The sequence below is a fragment of the Callospermophilus lateralis genome, chromosome 7, assembly GCF_048772815.1.
Source record: "Callospermophilus lateralis isolate mCalLat2 chromosome 7, mCalLat2.hap1, whole genome shotgun sequence".
Lineage (NCBI taxonomy): Eukaryota > Metazoa > Chordata > Mammalia > Rodentia > Sciuridae > Callospermophilus > Callospermophilus lateralis.
In genome coordinates, this window is record NC_135311.1 from 122,602,240 (window position 1) to 122,620,007 (window position 17,768).

The window sequence follows — 17,768 nt, forward strand, 5'->3', positions numbered from 1 at the left end:
AGCCAGCTGGAAGAAAAGTGGAGTTTTCAGTGGGTCTGGCAAGGTAAGGGGACAATTTTCATGAACACAAAGAACCCATTTCTGCAGTCAGAGCTCGGGCTGGACCTTCCCCAGGGTGTCCATAAAGTGGATTGGGAGACCTGGAGCTGTCAAGGCCAGGGACTTCCATGTGGGATTCTGGAAGGGACACCTGAGCCATGACAATTGTCATCAGAATGATAAACCTCCGGTGGGACCCTGTTTTCCATGTGAAAAGCCCCTGCACACCCCCAGCCCGGTGATGCCCCAGCCTGGGGTGGAGGACCCTGCCATGCTGGGCCCTGTTAAGGAGGAGGATCTCAGAATCCTCAGAGGGAGAAGCTGCCGTTACCCCATTTTGCAGAGAAGGAAATAGGTTGAGAAGAAGGGTTGTCCGGGGTTACACCGCCAGGAGGCAGCAGAGCAGAGGCCGCGCCTGGGATCTCCGGGGTGTCCTGGCTGGGGTCGTAGGGGAGCCCTCTGGTCTAGCAGGGACATGTTTTGTTTGTCGGTCATTGGCCGGGCGTGCTGTGAGTCTCAGGTTAATCACTTCACACTGTGGTCCTGGGAGGTCTTCTGACCCCATCCCCAGCTCAGAGCCGTGAGGTGACTGGCCCGGCCTCACAGACGTGTGGGAGCAGGTGGAGTTCCACTTGCTCACCCACAGCCCGAGCGCTCTTCTGCAGGATCAGGTCCTGGTGCCACGCCCATCGGCCACGCCCATCTTCCCCGCCCCTCCCGCCTCCGGCCACGCCCTCACCTGGTGCTGCCGCCCAGCCGCCCTGCTGCCCAGCTTCCTGCTGAGCTCTCCCACCGGCTGGGCTGCCACCGGTGGGAGGTGGCCTGGCTAGGGTCGGGGTGGCCTGCCAGCTCCAGGGCCCTCCTGTCACTGCTGTGACTCGGTTCTGCTCTCTCCACTCTGTCCAGGAACCGTCTCCATACCAACCCTCCTCCCAGCCCAAGCCCAGGGCACCATAGTCCTTAGTTAGACTGCACAGGGAAAGTAAGTCCTTCGCAGAGTCCAGCCTGAGGCCCCGCTGCAAGGACTCGCTTCCCTCCCTCATTGGCCGGGCGAGACACCTGTTCAGGCCCTTCACCTGCGCGATGGAAACTCAGCCTCTGGCCTATGTGCTCCAGCTTGGGTTGCCTTTAAGTTGCTGCCACCCTGCGGTGGAGCTGGGGATGCCTGGATGAGACCAGGTGGGGCTGGCCTCGGGGACACTCCACCTCTGCTAACCATGAGGGTCAGGGAGGCTGCTGGGGAGGCTTGCTGGAGGAGGTGGGGCAGAGGTGGGCCCTGGCAGGTGGGCAGGTCAGACAGGAGGGTGATGCAGTGGCCACACCTGGTACCCTGGGCAACAGGGATGGTGAGGTTCAGGAGCAGTGGCTGAGGAGAGAGGGGGGGCAGGGCTGGGAGAGCCGCTGTCCTGGGGAAGGAGAGGTGGGCCATCAGAGAGAAGCCCAGCTGGGCACAGCACACAGGGCGGCCTGAGAGAGGCTGGCACCTCCAGGGACCCTGGGCTGCCTACAGAGCCTGGGCCACCCGCATGCGTCCAGCCATGTCCTGGGGCTCTCGACAATGATTTCTCCTCCTCCCTGTCTCTCCTCAGCCCTGCCTGGTAGCCTGTGGGAGTGGCTAGACACAGCCAAGCATTTCAATCATTTTCAAGGCCTGAGGGTGTCTTCAATGGCTGAAAGGACACTGGAGTGTCGGGTTGTTAGAGATGCATCACTCAAGCCCACTGTGTGCCAGGCACTGGCCACCCCGATCCTCTAGTCATGGCAGCCGCCTTCACCCCTCCCCATCTTCACATCCTGTGAGGCTCTGCCCACCACTGACCACATTTTAATAGTGGTGGATTTTAGACTGAGCCCCTGGGCGCCAGAGGAGGCCGGAAGCCAGAGAACAGATATGGGTTAGGGTTAGAGTTAGGGTTAGAGGGTTAGAGTTAGGGTTAGGGGTTAGGGGTTAGGGGTTAGGGTTAGGGTTAGAGTTAGGGGTTAGGGGTTAGGGTTATGGGTAGGGGTTAGGGTGAGGGTTAGAGTTAGGGGTTAGGGGTTAGGGGTTAGGGTTATGGGTAGGGGTTAGAGTTAGGGTTAGGGGTTAGGGTGAGGGTTAGAGTTAGGGGTTAGGGGTTAGGGTTATGGGTAGGGGTAGGGGTTAGGGTTAGGGGTTAGGGGTTAGGGTTATGGGTAGGGGTTAGGGTTAGGGTAGGGGTTAGGGGTTAGGGTTATGGGTAGGGGTTAGGGTTAGGGTTAGGGGTTAGGGTGAGGGTTAGAGTTAGGGATTAGGGGTTAGGGTTAGAGTTAGGGGTTAGGGGTTAGGGTTAGAGTTAGGGGTTAGGGGTTAGGGTTATGGGTAGGGGTAGGGGTAGGGGTAGGGGTTAGGGTTAGGGTTAGTGTTAGGGTTAGGATTGCAGTTACTTAACTTCTCTGAGCCTTGGTTTCCCCATGTGTAATGAGGAATCACGACCCTCCCTGTGGGCTCCTGGCGGCAGAGGACAGGATGGTGGCCACCACAGCAGGTTAGATGTTGGGTCACCTGGGCATTTTGCTGGATCCTTGACTGCCTGACTCAGCCTCAGAAGCCCAGCGCAGCGTTTCCTGCCTGCCTGGTGATGGAGACACCCCTGCAGCCCCTCTGCTGGCCAGACCCCAGCCCGCCCTTCCCTCAAGGTGGGGCTTGCACATGCCTAGAGCCTCGCCCTGCTCTGAAGCTGTGTCCAGGGCCTCGCCAGCCAGTCTGCCTCCCAGACAAATAATGAGGACCAAAATCAAATCCAGTAAGAAAAATAGTGCATGACCTGTGTAGGGTGGTGTTCTGTCAGTTTCCCTGCGTGCAGTCACTGTGGTGGGTGCCCACTGCCCGTCTGCCCTGGTCCTTACCTTATAGAGCAGTCAGAGTGGATAGGACCTGGTCTTAGAGAGACGTGGCCACTGCTCACGGTCACACAGCAGAGCCTGGAGGGCTGGACTTGCTCCCTCCTCTCCCTCTCATTCCTGACCTGGGAGTTCCTGGAGAACGGAGCCCACACCCGTCACCTCTGGTCAGCACGGTAAGGCCCTGCCTCAGCCTGGGAGATGGGCAGTGCAGCCTCCGCACAAGGGGCTCTTCAGGGGACAGACTCTTGGAACTGTGCGAGGAGATCCAGGTGGGGCTTGGGTTCAGCCACCCCTTCTCTGCCTGCCTCTGGGCAGCTCAGTTTCCCTCTTGTGCCTCAGTCTCTCCATCAATAAAATGGAGCCATCAGAGCCCAGTACATGGTCTACAGTGTTCAAGGATGAATTCCACGACTCTGCTGGCAGCTGGCACCCCAGAACCCCCTGACCCCAAGTCTGATTCTCCTGAGCCTCTAGCAGCTGGGGAGAGCTGGCTCAGCCTGGGGGCCTGGGTGGGGTAGACAGCACAGGGGGCATAGGAAGCTGCAGGGGAAGTAGGGTGTTTTTGCAGGTGGGGTCTCAAGTGGCCTGGGATGTAAAACATGCTTTTGGATTAGCGTCAAGATAGAGACAGACTGCAAATGTCACATGAATTTTAACAGTAAACACACGACTTCAAGAGTTCTTCCCCAGGAAAGGTTAAGAAGCTCTGCTAGAAAAAGATGAGCCCAAAGACCGAGGCTCCCTCCCACCTCTGTCCCCGGCAGCTGGGCAAACTTGGACAACAGCACCACCTCCCTGGGCCTGCTTCTTCACCAGCAAGATGGGCAGAGGGACAGGGGTCCGGGATTCCAGCATGGGGACAGAGGTGGGTGGCTCGTAGGATGGGAAGTCTCTGCAGAGAGCAAAGTGTGTGGCCGAGGGGGACCCTGGGGACATGCCCACCCATGGAGGGCATGCCAAGGTGACCTGGGAGAGGGGGCAGGAGAGTGCTCTGTAGTGCCCTGGGCGTGGAGGCTGGCCTCTGCTCTCCTCTGGGTCCCTTCTCCCTTGCAGGCTGGGCGAGGCATCATGGTTACAAGAACAATCCACCCCCCAGAGCAGCGGGGTCAGAAGGATGCTGGGGGCGCTTCCAGGAAGAGGACGCCCCTGAAATCTGCCAGGCGACTGTGTGAGATTTTCATTTTTCTCCATAACAACCTGAACATCTCCAGGGCAGGCAGCAGCTAATAGCTTCCTTTTTCATTTGTGGGCTGCCTGGAGAGAGAGAGGAGAGAGAGAGAGAGGGAGAGAGTGTTGTGTGTGTGTGTGTGTGTGTGGGGGGGTGTCTGCCTCCGGCTCCCAGTGAGCTCTGGGGCTCCCCCCAGGCCTGTCTGGAACCAGAGTGTGTCTTCAGGCCCTGGCACTGTCACCTCACCTGCTTTCCATTGGCCAGCGAAAACTGCACGCCCCACCCGTAATCAGAAGGGCGGGAGGATTTGTGCCCAGGAGCGCCCTGCTCCCCCGCCCACCTGCGCAGGCTGTGGGCCTGAGCTGGACGAGCCCTGTCCTGGCCGGCAGAGGCCGTCTCTTCTGGGTTTTGCACCTTCTCATATCACGCAGCACTGCTGAAAGTTTGTTGTTGCGGTTTTGTCTTAAATGTCATAAAATTCGTCCCTACCTGGCAGGTGAGCTCCAGAGACAGTCTGCAAGTGGTCATGGGGACCCTCCTATGAGAGCAGCCCAGGCCCTGCCTGACGTCCTCCACCGGCACTCGAGAGGCAGGGCTTGGCGGAGGGAGGCTGGTCTTTCCTGGAACATCTCCTCCTCCGTGGACAGGGCTGGAGTGGGCGGAGCCTGGGGCCGGGGTGGGCGGAGCCTGAGGCTGGAGTGGGCGGGGCCTGCAGCTCCCATGGTGGGAGGGCTTCCTGAGGGGCCTGTGCAGCCCCTGGCGGGCAGGGGCCTTGGTGCTAGTTTTCCTTTTGCTTAGAGAAGAGCCCACCTTGGGGGTGGTCCTCAGACGGGGCACGGAGAGTCAGGGTCCACCCAGGCAACAGGTGCAGAGAGCTGTCCCCGGCCCTGGGGACTCACAGATGCCTTGCCCCATCCTTACCTCTAAGCTCCCTCTAGGTGACCCTGGTGGGAGCTGCCTTTCGCCCGCAGCAGGCCAGTGGGAGCCCACCCTGAGCTGTCCACTCCAGAGCCCAGGGCGGGGTGCTCTGAGCTCTGCACTCTGTCATACAGTCAGGAGGGGGACCCTAAGGGTTTTCTGGTGGCCCTGAGCTTGACTTAGGGAGGAGGCTGTTCTGTGCTGTTGGGGAGCTGGTAGTTGACCCAGAGGATATGGATGGCTTCTGGAAAGGAAGAGAGCCAGAGAGATTGAGGAGTGGGACCTGGTCCCAGTTACTCTTGAGACCCAGCCCTTAGGGGACCGGTTACATGGGACAGAACCTTTCTTGGTTTGCTTAACCCCAGCTCTCCTCTGTGTACATGTGAGTCTCAGGGAAACCTGAAGCTCCTTTTAACTCAATTTTATTCCACTTTATTTATAGCGTTCTTATTGCCTTAAACATTTAAAAAAAATTGATGATCCCATAATAACTGCACATATTTAAGGGCTACGGCGTGGGGTTGCAATACACACGTAAGTATGTAGTCATCAGATTGGCATAACCGATGTTTCCATTCCCTTATCATTATTGTGCATCTGGCTCCTTTCCTCTGGTGATTCATAAAGTAAAGAGTCGTTTAAAAGCAAGCTCTGGGAAGGCAGACACCAGGCGCAGGTTGGCGAGTCAAAGAGCTGATCCAGGCCCAGGTCTGCTCTCCCCGGCCGAGCGCCTCGGGCCTGTGAGCAGGGAGGGGAGAGTGGCAGGAAACCTCAGAGAAGGTCAAGACTGAGCCTTCAAGGCCGGATTCCAAGGCCAGACTGCAAGAGTGACACATCTTAGTAAAACTCTGCATTTCCAGCCACAAGCAAGGCCACAGCTGCTGAAGGCCCCTCTTACTAAAGGAATGTGGGAAATGCAGGGAGCTGACCCTGGCCCCACGGAACTCCCCCAGGGTCTGGATCCTGCAGTGGAACGGATTCATCCCTGCTGTGTCCAGGAGATAGCTGTTCCACTTTGACCTTGACCCTGGACCCGAGTAAAAGGGGGCTGGAAGGGCCTTTTGGCGGTGGACCCTGGGCTGTAACCAAAACCAGACTGCAGCTCCGGAGGCCTCACTGCGCCTGCGGGGGTTCCAGTGACTTCCAGGCTGAGGAGCCCCCTGGCCACTTCTCGCTGGGAGCGCTAATCACAGCTCACCTGCGGCTCTGGCAATGATCACCCGTCAGGGTTCATTTGAGCTCCTGGCCTCCCAGAGACCCCCACCCCCCACTGGACGGCCCAGCGGCAGCCAAGGAAGTGAGAGGGAGGAAAATTAGCTTCTTTACACCTCGCCTTGAATCGGGACTGGCAGCCGCAGAGCAGCTTGCATCCTGCCAAGCCTGATAACAGAACTGTCATGGTCCACGGAAGCGCTGGCCCTGGGAGGTGGACGGGGAGGATTCCAGGCAATTGTGGAACTTGCCTGCAATAAGGGCCACCTCAAATTAGATCACCTCAGTGAGGGATTTCAGACTCTGCAAATTGCATCTAAGCGTTTCTTCCCCTGATCCTCAGCCGGGTCTGACATCTTGCCTCACTGAACTCTGAATCCTACTCTCTTGAAGACCATTACCTTTAGAGATAGCCAGATCTGGGCTTGAATCCATGCTTGGCAAGCGACTGGTGTGTGACTACAGGCAAGTGACTTCGCAGTGGTAAGGGAAAATGGGAAGGGTAATTGTTTTAGTTGGTTCATTTCTGAATTAAGGCAGAAAGGGGAGTTTACAGTCTCATGGGAGTTCAGGTCGGGCTGGATCCAGGTGCTCAGATGAGGTTGTCAGACATCCATCACATTCCATGTCTCGGCCCTGCTTTCCTCTGCACGGGCTTCACTCTCAGGAAGACTCTGTCCCTTAGAGGGAACCAGCAACTCCAGTAGAAGAGTAAGAAGAGTATTTTTCTTGCCCAATAATTCCAACAAAGTTCCAGAATGAAGTCCCAATGGCCAAGCGAGTTCATATGCTCACTCCATGGTCCCCATAAAAGTGGAGCAGCGTTAGCAGTGGCAAGAGGAGCAGGTGAAGGAACCCCGCCTATGGCAGTCATTATGTGCCAGGCGCAGTTCTAAGCCCCTGAGTCTGTTTGTCTGATCTGATCTTGCATCCGCCCTACCAGGTAGGCGACATTATTGTTCCCCTTCCGTAGATCAGGAAACCAAGGCACAGAGAGGTTCCATAATGTCTCCAGCTTGTTATGGTGGTGCTGAGGTTTGAACCTGTGGCGTCTGGCTCCAGGGTGTGCTCCAACATCAGAGCCCACACAAGGACCCAATGAGACTAAGCAGGTGCCTGGCACAGTCCACACTGGTAAAAGTGGCCTCTGTCACGACTATTGAGTGCCGGATGTGGTGCCATGACCGCGCTTTGATTCAGAAATAAAACAAGAGTCTTCCCCCTTGGAGGACAGTCCTGTGGGGGTGGTGGTGGACAGACAGATCACCGCTGTTGAACCAGAGGGTCGTAGGACGGGGTGAGGTGTTGGCAAGGGGGGCTGGAGATGCACCCCGGTGGAGGGTGGTCAGGGTGGGCTCCCTGGAGGAGGCAGCCATGAAGGGTGGAGCTCGCAGCCCCGCTCCGTGATGTTCCTGATCAGGTGTCAGAAACCCCCGTGCTGACTCACACCCAGAGGGGCCGGGACCCCGTGTGGACTCACCGAACCAAGTCTGCGCTGGGACCCCGGGACGAGAGGGCTGACTGGGCGGGTCCTCCCTGGTCCTTTCCCTCCATCCCCGGATCCTGCTTCCCCGTTTCTCTGTCTTCTCTCCCAGGCCCCGAGCTCTCTCTGCAGACCCAAGTCCTCCTGTGCCCTGGCACGTGGGGGAGCCCCACTGTGACACTGAGGGCACCTGTTGAGATGCGGACACTGGGGTGGGCCAGGCAGGGAGCCCCCAGGAGGCTGAGGCCACGTGGTCTCGACGTGACGTGAGTCATTTCTGGGCTGAGACAGTTACGAGTGGGTGTGACGCCTCCGTGGCTCTCTCCCTTCACAGTGGTGACCCCAGGGACGTCGGGGGCCAGGTGGGATGGACAGACGTGGACTGTCTTGTCCATCTCTGGTCCTAGCACTTGGAAAAGCACGAGGCACGTAGAAGGTGCCCAGTAAACACAGGACGCATGGATGTGGGGGTGGGAGTGAGTGGATGGTGGGTTCTGAACACTCCCCGCATCTCCTCACCAGGCTCCGAGGGGGGACTGCAGCCAGCTGGGGCTTGGGCTCTGTCCTCCTCCTTCCTGCTCAGGCCAAACTCCATGGATCCTCTCCTGGGGGGTCCTGTCACCCTTGCTGAGAAGACTGCGTCTCCTGAGATTGCTTCCTTGTTGTGAGGGGGGGTCCTCCTCACAGGGTTTACACCAAAGCAAAGGTTTTAGATCCAATGAGGTCCAATGTATCAACTTTTGTCCCATGTATGGATCATGCTTTTCATGTCTAAGAACATCAAATGTGACATAAAACTCACTTGGAAGATCATAGTTTGTATATGTATCCATATTTCTACTATTTCTGTTGTTTCTTTATCTCCCTAAAGCTCCAAGATTTCTTTAAAAAACATTTCCTTTCTGTTGGAAGGAATCTCTTGGTTTAGTTTATTTTCTGTTGCCATTACAAAATACTTGAGGTTGGATCATTTATTAAATAAAAAGGTTTATTTCAGCTTTAGAGCCTGGGAAGTTCAAGAGTAGGTGGTTGCAGCTGGCAAGAGCCTTGTGCTGTGCCATAACTTGGGAGATAGCATCACCTGGTGGGAGCATTTGTGCCTGGAGTGTAGGAATACGCAGAAGAGACCAAAAATCAGAGGTAAACATGCTTTATGACAACCTGCTCTATCAGCAATAATCCAGTCACGTAAAACCCAGCTCACTCCCAGGAACTCCAGTGCAGTCTAGAGAGACCAACCCAAACTTGCATTTCCCATAGCCAACTTTTAAGTAAAGATCTTCTAGTGACAGTGTTTGAAATTTTCCTTTGAGGGTGCCTTTATCTTCTCCTATTCTGTATCTGTTTCACCAGATACAGAATTGCCGATCAACAAGGATTATTTTCCCCCCAGCACTTAGGAAATATTATCTGACTTTTTTTTTTTTTTTTTTTTTTTGGTGGGGAGTGCTCTACAGTTTCCAAATGAGAAGTCTGCAGTTACCAGCTTTAGGAAAACTGTTAGATAATTTGTACTTCCATCTGGCTGCTTCCAATATTTTTGGTTTTGTCTTCAGTTTTAGAAAGTTATCACGGGTCTCGGCATGGGGTTTTCTGTTAACTTCTATGGTGTCGTCTCATTTTCTTGGATCTGTAGATTTGTGTCTTTCATCAGATTTGGACCACTGTCAGCAGTTGTCCTGCCAGCACTCTCCCTGCCCTGTTCTCTTTCCTTCTTGAACTCTGATGATGTAAACGTTGGATATTTTCTCATTGTCCCCAGGTGCCTGTGGCTCCTTGTTCCATTTCTTTCTGCTGTTCAGATTGGGTGAATTCTATTGTTTTGTCCTAAAGTCCACGGATTCTATTCTGCCATCTCCAGCCTACTATTTAGCAAGTTTTAGAAATTCTTATTTGTTGCATTTTTTCAGTTCTACAATTTCCTTTTGGTTGTTGTTTACTATTTTGAGAGGATGGGCCCGCTGAAGCATTTTATGACATCTGCTTTACAATCCTTGTCAAATAATCCCAGGATCTGGTTGACCAGGTGTCTGTCGACGGTGGATGGTCTTTGTTCATTTAAATCATGATCGTCTAGTTGAGTGGTTTCCAGTAGCTTCCTGTCCCTTTGTTATCCCCCTACAGGTGGATGTGGGCGGGAAGGAGAGTCTTGGGCCCTGGGGACAGAGGCTGGATGTAGGGTTTGCACTCATGGAAGTGTTGGGAATGCCATGGCTCCTGGGTGAGAGAGGTGGGCACAGGGACGCAGCTGGTGTGGATCCAATGTCACCCTCTGGGTGGTGGCTGGGCTTGACTTCTGGCCTCACACCAGGTCCCCACACTGGCCTCCAGACCACTTTTCTGAGACACACCTGCCCCCATGTTGCTGCTGGAGAGCGGCAGAGCGGCCATGGGCTTGAGTTCCAGACCACATGGGTCCTGGCTCAGATGAGAGCCCAGTTCTGCCACTTAATGCTGTGGTAACTGACCTAACCCCTCTCTGCCTCGGCTGCAGCTTGTAGAGAAGACCACAGTGACCCCTGCCCCAGCCTGTGATTTCCTGTTGGGTTCTGGTGAGTCAATGTGGAACGTAGTGGGGGAGGGAGTCCACAAACACGAGGGGAGTGGCGCTTGGTGGCCTGGGGACATGGCAATCACCTGGGGTATCTTTCAGGGTCCTTCAGGGCCTGGCCTCTGCAGCTGCCCGGCCTCAGCTCCTAGTGACCTCTCCTTCCTCACACTCTTCTCTCACTGTTACTGACTCACTGTCCCCAATGCTTCTGCTCAGGAGCCAGCCTCCGGGGAGGCCATCTGACCCCCTCTGCTGTATCCTGCTATTCCATGACTGCCCCTCTGCCGCAGTCTGGCTGGGCACAATTCAGGAGCCACTTGTCAAAAGAAACTAACTTTATTTTTAGAACCACACACGCCAAACAAAACAGCTCCTCAGGAAAAAACCCTCAGAGCCCAACTGCCACCACGGGCTTCCCACAAGCCACACACCCCAACCCAGCCTCTTCCTCCCACAATCCTCCTGCTTTTGAGGCCGATTGGCTGGGTCATGTGGGCGGAGCCAAAAAAGTCCCCCAATGAGCAGCTCTGTGGTCTGAAAGGGCAGGGAAACAGCCCAATGAGCATCACCGCAGAGGAGCCAATCAGCTAGATGTTGCTAGATGTTGCTGGGGCCGCTGTGAGCCAATCATCATCTGGTAGTCTGAAAGGGCAGGGAAACAGCTCAATGAGCATCTCCACAGAGGAGCCAATCAGCTAGGTGTTGCTGGGGCCGCTGTGAGCCAATCATCAGCTGGCAGTCTGAAAGTTTGCTGGAGCCCCTTCGGCTGTGGCTCTCAACATCTCCTCCTCTCTGTTTAAACAACAAGCTGTGGCTTAGGGACCGTGCCTGCCTTAGGTTGTTCAATAGTAATTGGATCTTACCCGTCACTGACTACCGGTCCAGTATACAGCTACACCTGTGTGGAGGTCTTTGTACCAGCACGGGGGTGAGGTTCTTTGCCTCACCTCTGTTGGCCCCCAAATTTTAGCTGAACGATCATGACAAGCAGAAGGGAGGAAGATACACCAAGCCAATTGACGGCTCCTTTTGGAAAAATTGTACCACCGATGACATCATCAGCAAAAATACCCCAACATTACAACAAGTCGCTGCATCAACAGATAGTTCACAATGCATACAGGTGAGTTCACAATGCATACAAGTGATACATAGTCCAGGTAAGTTCTGTAAGCAGTTCAGTGATGGCTATTGCAGAAGCTGTAGATTGGTTTTATCTTTGTCATCATGCACTGGGATGAAGATAGGAATTCTGGCAATAATGGCTAAAGAAAAAATTATGTAACATTCCAGAAGGCACTAAAAGAAAACAATTTTCTTAATAATTTACATTGTCTTTAAGAGAATTATTAAATATAATGAAAAGGAAAGGTGAAAGTAAACAAACAGTTCTGTTAACCTCCTTTTTTGTTCACATTTTAAAACAATCCTCAACAGCTGTTTACCCAATTTAAATTAAATTGGGTAAACATAAACCCCAGGAGGAGCAGATTTGCCCCAGAACATGCCACCAATCCAGTGGAGACCCAGGACTGGAACCCGTGACTGCCCACCCCACTTGTGTGTGTGTGAGTGCTGGTTTTGCTGAGCTTCAGTGACCAGGTGGTCATCAGAGGACCAGGCACACCTGTGTTGGCCAAAGAAGACGCCTCCCTTTGTTCTAAGCCACCGTTGACGCCTGCTGTGTGTTGAGAGCTGGGCTCTGTCACTTGTGCCCCTCAGCAGCTGTACTTGGTGCCAATCATCTGGATTTTACAGGGGGGAAACTGAGGCCAAGAGGGACCACAATGTTTGCCCAGGTGTGTCCTGTTAGTCACAGAGGTGACTTTAGTGGCAACCAGTGGAGAGTGGTGCAGGTGGAGAGTCTCTGCTGAGCCCCTTGTGTGTGTGTGGGGGGCAGTGTTTAGGCCCAAATCAGGTGATCAACAGTGGCATCTGTCCCGGGAAGGAGGCGTGGGGCCTGAGCTCTGTGGGCTGCTGTCCACCCTGAAGTCCTGCCCCGGCAGACCCCAGTGTGTGGGTCCCAGGCCAGGACTTGTCGAGGGGGCACGTGCCCCTGCTCTGGGCCACAGGGGCCGTGCTGTCCTGTTCCACTCTCAGGCTCTGGGCCTCCAGTTGTCTGTACCCCTCTGGGGGACATGGCCTCCGGGTTGGTGTGAGGCTAATGAGGTCCTGGATGGGCAGCACTTCGTGATGAAGCCCTCGGAGGGCCTCCGTCTCTAGGCCATGGCAGCAGCCCAAGAGGGAAACGGGGAGGGTCCGTGTGGGGTTTTGTTTTTCTTTAGATTCGGAAGCTCTTCTGTGAAACCTAGACCAGGACAAACAGGACACTGAGCCCTTAGAAACTTCCAGAGCCTCGAAGACGCCAGTTTTCTTAAAATTCAAGACTCCAGATGTGAACGGTGCATCCAGACCCCCTTGGCTTGGAGGTTGAAGATCCAGAGACGCCCCCAGAGGAGTGGCAGTCCCTCCTACGGAGGTCCTGAGACCTGCCCCAGCTGTCACCCTCCAACTTCTCAGGCTGGTGGCCGACAGCGGCTCCCAGGGTTGGACAGAGCTGGAGTGGAGGACGGCCAGGCCTGAGGTACGCGCCAGCTGTGTGTCCAGTGATGGCAAGTGCCGGGCGCATGGGCCAGGCCGCAGAGACCGCTGCCAACAACGTCCAGACCCACCTCTGCCCATCATGGTCCTCACGACCTCAGGAGGGAGGAGACACTGCCAATCCACTCTTCAGGCCTGACCCTGAGTGGACCACAGTGACCAGGGGCCAGGGGCACGCATCTGTCCTCATGGTGCCTCCCACCATCATTTCTGCCTCCTCCGAGCACCAGCGGGGAGGGGACGAGCCTGCGCCTGCCATGCCCGCATGGGGGACAGAGGTGCAGGGTGAGCACGACAGGTTGCAGCGTGGGCGGGGGAGGGGCGCTGCAGGCAGGAGGAGGCGCCAGGGACTCAGAGGCAGCACTAATGGGGACCCGCACCTTGGGAGGACGTGGCGGAACAGGATGGTTCTGTTAACAAGATTTTGTCACTGCGGTGGCCTTGTTGTCATGGGGAAGATTGGGTGTTCTCGGAGCCTTGGGAACATCTGAGGATGCTGTTGAGCATCCTGCAGTGGCCCCCACCTTGACACTGACAGCCCCAGGGCTGGCGGCTGCCACCAGGCTCCCGTGCTCAAGGCTGCATGACCCTGACCCATGGCTGAAGGAGCTGGGGTGCGAGGGCAGGTGCCAACGAGGGGGGTGGCTGTGTGCATGGCCGCCCCTCCCAGCCCTGCTGCCCCTGCTCCTCTCTGCACAGGGCAGGGCTCTGGGCCAGGGGACATTCATGGACACCTGAGGGAGCCTCTTTTAACTTGTCCCATCCGTGGCTCAGGCCAGGGTTTGGGGCTCCTCATTCCCAAGTCCCCTTAACTTTCCTAAGGTTGGACTGTTATCCATCTCAGCCAAAGGCCACCTGAGAAATTGCAGAGCACAGAGAAGGTCCGTCATGATCTTTAGAACAAGCTGCAGGTTCCCAGCAGGACCCGTGGCTGGCTTAGTGGCTCCGTCTAAAATAACCTTCGCCTGAGCTTTCACAGGGCCAGGACCAGGTGACGGACACGTCCCCTTCTGGCCGCTGGACGTGATTTTTCTTCTCAGATTTGCTCTTGGTGCAGCCCCAGCCATTGTCACTGCCCAGGATTCTGTGGTGGCTGCAGAGTGGAGGTGGGGTGGGCTGCACGGGGCCACTGCTTGCTGTGAAAACCAAGAGCCGACCCGTCCTCGGAGCCTCAGTTTCCTCACTGATGGGGGGAGGGCGGCCTACCCCGCATGGCTGTCCTGAGGGCTCAGTGAGGTGACACAGATGGTGTGTGCCCAGCCCAAAGTCATCTTTCAAGGAACATTGCCTTATTCAGAGACCTTGAATTCAGGGGTTCTAGAACTTTCCATCAGACCGAAGTATCCTGGTAACGCAAAGTTAAGACACAGAAACTGGTGTTTGTTTCTTACTGAATCACAAACAAGACTCAGAGTCCCGGGGTGCAATTGTGAAGGAAGAAAATAGTCATGGGTCTGGCCCTGATGGGTGGCCGGGACTCCCACGGCTCAGCTGGGGATGAGGGTCCTGGGGCTGGACAGAAGCCTGGCGCGCCTGTGGAGGGTGCTGAGTCCCCGCCGGGTGACCTGGGGTGCAAACAGGGAGAGGACCCTGGGTTTCTTCCCCAAAGCCTGGGTTGGGGCCCCACAGCCAGAGCAAGAGACTGGGCAGACCCAGGTCCCCTCTGGAGGCTGCAGCTCAGAGCCCTGGGAGGGGGCCGAGGGGTGTCCAGGGGGAAGGAAGGGGGTTGACGGGGCAGGAGCACTGGGCGGGGCCTGGACCTGTCCTCCTCCCTGGAGTCTTACTGAGTGGGCAGCTCAGGGCCCCAGCATTGCTGTGAACACCACGGGGCAGCGCGGGGCAGAGGTCAGCCCTGGCCTGGTACAGCCCTGGAGGGCCGGGGGCAGGTCAGGGTCAGGGAGAGGAATGAGGGAGCTAACAGGCCCGTGGTGTCTGGGGGCCTCAGGGTCAGGCGGGGGTCTGCATGTTCATGGAGCCCTTCTCCACTCTGTGGCACCAGGTGGCACCATGCTGGGTGATCTTGAGGGACCTCAGCAGGGCACTGATGGGGCTTCAATGGGAGGACACAGAGCCCAGGGTCCTGCTGGGCATGATGCCGGGACTGAGGGTGATCCCAGCCCATGGTCACCCCTCTCTGAGCTTCAGTCTCCTCATCTGAGTTGGGTGACAGCAGCGTTCTCCCAGGAGGGGCCGAGGATGAGTCGGGGCAGGCCACCGCCTGACGCTGGCTCTGATGTCTGTGCCCTTCTTGTCACCTAGACCCCCCCTTCCCACCCCTGGGCTGCCAGGCCCCCCTGTCCTGAGGTCTTCTGGGGACAAAACAGCTGGTCCCCCTGCTCCAGCACCACCTGAGACCCTCTGGGGAGGGTGGGCATTGTAGGTGGGGCCAGGTGCCCAGCCAGCCCACCCTGGGCGGCACCTGGAAAATAAACCATTTTCCTAATGGCCCAGATGACAAACATATTGCTTAGAAAGTGCTGTTCCAACAGAATTACGGGAACCTTTTATCACCAGAGTGAGTGTCACATGGTGGCCATCTGTGAAGGTGCCAATTGTCATAATTAATTAGACCTCCCCCGGGCTCCTGACACCTGGTCTGTCGGCAGGAGCCACCAGGTCCAATAGGAGCTGCCTGAGGAGTCTGCAAAGATGGGGGATGGTGGAGGCTCACCCCACTCCTGGGCACCCCTATGGGAACACGGGGTCCTCTGTGGCTCCCTGACAACCTCAGGTGGGGCAGCTCCATCTGGGGAGGCAGCCCCCACCCCACGTACCCCTGGGCGGAGTTTCTGAGACTATGAAACAGGAGGTGACTGGGAAGCACTTGTGTGTTCAGGGTAATAACAATCAAACGTGGTGGCGATGATGGTGGCGATGGTGGTGATGGTGATGGTGGTGACGGTGGTGATGGTGGTAGTGATGGTGGTGATGGTGATGATGGTGATGGTGGTGATGGTGGTGATGGTGGTGATGGTGGTAGTGATGGTGGTGATGGTGTTGATGGTGATGGTGTTGATGGTGATGGTGATGGTGGTGATGGTGATGGTGGTGATGGTGATCGTGGTGGTGGTGATGGTGATGGTGATGGTGGTGATGGTGGTGGTGATGATGGTGGTGGTGATGATGGTGATGGTGGTGGTGATGGTGGTGATGGTGATGATGGCGATGGTGGTGATGGTGGTGATGGTGGTGGTGATGGTGGTGATGGTGGTGGTGATGGTGATGGTGGTGATGGTGGTGATGGTGATGGTGATGGTGATGGTGGTGATGGTGGTGGTGATGGTGGTGATGGTGGTGATGATAATGGTGATGGTGGTGGTGATGGTGGTGATGGTAGTGATGGTGATGATGGTGGTGATGGTGATGATGGTGCTTGCTGCTCCAAGCTGGGACTCCAGAGGATGCAATCCATAGTGGCCACTGGGATGATGGTGATGGTGGTGATGGTGGTGGTGATGGTGGTGATGGTGGTGATGGTGGTGATGGTGGTGGTGATGGTGGTGATGGTGGTGGTGATGGTGGTGATGGTGGTGATGGTGATGATGGTGCTTGCTGCTCCAAGCTGGGACTCCAGAGGATGCAATCCATAGTGGCCACTGGGATGATGGTGATGGTGGTGGTGATGGTGGTAGTGATGGTGGTGGATGGTGATGATGATGGTGATAATGGTTATGATAGTGGTGATGGTAAAGGTAGTGGTGATAGTGAAGATAATAATGATGGTGATGATGGGAATGGTGATGATGATGGTGGTGATGATAATGGTGATTGTGGTAGGGATGGTGATGATGGTAGTGATGGTGATGTTGGTGGTGACAGAGGTTATGATGGTGGTGATGATGGTGATGTTGATGGTGGTTATGGTGGTGGTGATGGTGATAGTGATGGTGGTGATGGTGGTGATGACAACGACAGCTCTCACGTACTGAGCTCCTGCTGAGTTTAGACTCATGAGCCTGTGGAACTCCATTAACAAAGGTGACCATGTGACTGATCATCCCAGCTGTGACAGTTCAGAGCATGATGGGGACACTGTAATAAGGACCCTCTGGGGCCCTGGACAGCCTGGCTTCTCCACTTGCCTCAGGTCTCAGCTCAGTGGCACCTCCTCTGAGACACCTCCTGACCATGTCTCTGCCTTGCTGCCCTTGCTCTGTTCCCTGTCCCCGTTCTCACCCTACGATGTCCTTCCTGTAGCTGGCCTGTTGTGAGGTGTCTGTCATCTCTCCCCACGACTGTGTGGACTCTGTGAGGGAGGATCTGACTCTTTTCTCTCCCTGCTGTGACCTGGGTCCTAGACCAGTGCCTGGCCATAGCACACTTCATCAAAGGATGGGCGGGTGGGTGGACGGGTGAGTGAACCCATCAGAAGTTATGAAATAGAGGAACCGGGGTAAGAATCCACTCTTCCTCCCTAGGGGTGAGGTGCAGTTCTCCTGGGACGCTTCTGTGGTCCTCAATCCCCTCAAAGGCTGGGAGGAGGATGCAGCAGGGATTTAGAGCCACACAGTTAGAACTGAGAGTCCCATAATGTGTCAGAGAGTCTTCAGAGAACTCGGCTGCCCCCATGTTCTGCAAGATGGCACACTGGTCCCCTGCATGGTGACATTATGGTGCCTGGGCCTGAGGGGCAGCACGGGGAAACTATTTAGATACCCCGGAAGGACAGGGGCGAGCTAGAGGGTGAGAAATGCACCCCACAATAGCTCAGGGGCCCGTTCCTTAGTGACGGCTCTACTCTAAGATCTGTCAGCTCTGTCAGCTGTGTGGCCACCTGGGACTTGAGGATTATGATGCTCAGTGTCTGTCGGGGGTTTTAGCCCCCCTCAGTCTCCTCCTGACTGGCGGGAGAAGCCGGGAAAGCACACCCTGACCAGGACGAGCCAAGAGAGGTAAAGGTCCACTGGCCGCCCACCTCAGCCCTCCCGCCCAGG